The following is a 1,085-nucleotide window of genomic DNA, read 5'->3' on the forward strand; positions in this document are numbered from 1 at the left end:
GTTTAAACAGGTTGATAATGAATTGGCAATTTCATGGAAGGTCTATACTTAAGTTTACATTATACTGAATTTCTTTCTATTTACAATTCGCTTTTGTCCTTATCGTTATTTCCATTCAGTTTAATGACAGTCTATATATGTATTAATTTATATATATGCATATGTATATGTAAATTATATATATGGATGTGTGTGTTTGTGTGTATGTGTGTGTGTGTGTGTGTGTGTTTGTGTGTGTGTGTGTGTGTATGCGTGTGTGTACCTGTGTGTGTGTGTACCTGTGTGTGTGTGTGCCTGTGTGTGTGTGTGCGTATGTGTGTGTGCATATCTGTGTGTGAGGGAAATTATTAAAACTGAACACCTTTCATAACTACGAAAGTATTAGAGAAATTAATGAGCAAATATTAGTCATAAATCACAATTTACATTTTTTTTCGCAGCGTATGTTTCAAAATAAAATAAAATAAAATATTTAGATTTTTATTGTATTTCTCATCTGTGGGGTCGAATCAGGTCATTCTTCCTTCAACACAACCCGTATCAAAGTTCAAGGCTTCGTGTGACCTCGTCTGACCCTGGAGATGCTGATATTTTAATGATGCAAAAATCAACAAATTGTTTTGCATATCACTGCAGAAAATCTTGTCACAGTTTATGTTGCAAAAGTGGAGAAAAAAAATACATCTGTCTATCTATCTATCTGTACGCAAAAACACACACTGTAAAGGTTTATTAATCTCCCTCAATATCCATATATCATACTCAAATACCTGCACCCCTACATACATATACATATATATGTATATTCATATATATGTATATATGCATATACATGTACATATGAATATAGACTCATACGTGAAGAAGAGAGGTATTGACTCAACAAAGATGTAATTCTCTATCATCTTATCCGAGGCCAGATGAGGTCAACCGACTCTCCAAACTTTGATTTCCTTGTGGGAAAGAACGGCTGACCTCAGGCAACCGAAGTATGGATGCAAATTTCCAAACAACGTAATTACAAGGTCACTGAAAAGTCGTTTAAACAGACTAACAATGCATTGGTCAATTTGATAGAAATCCTC

This window comes from Penaeus chinensis, chromosome 21 (genome assembly GCF_019202785.1).
Source record: "Penaeus chinensis breed Huanghai No. 1 chromosome 21, ASM1920278v2, whole genome shotgun sequence".
NCBI classification, from domain to species: Eukaryota; Metazoa; Arthropoda; class Malacostraca; order Decapoda; family Penaeidae; genus Penaeus; species Penaeus chinensis.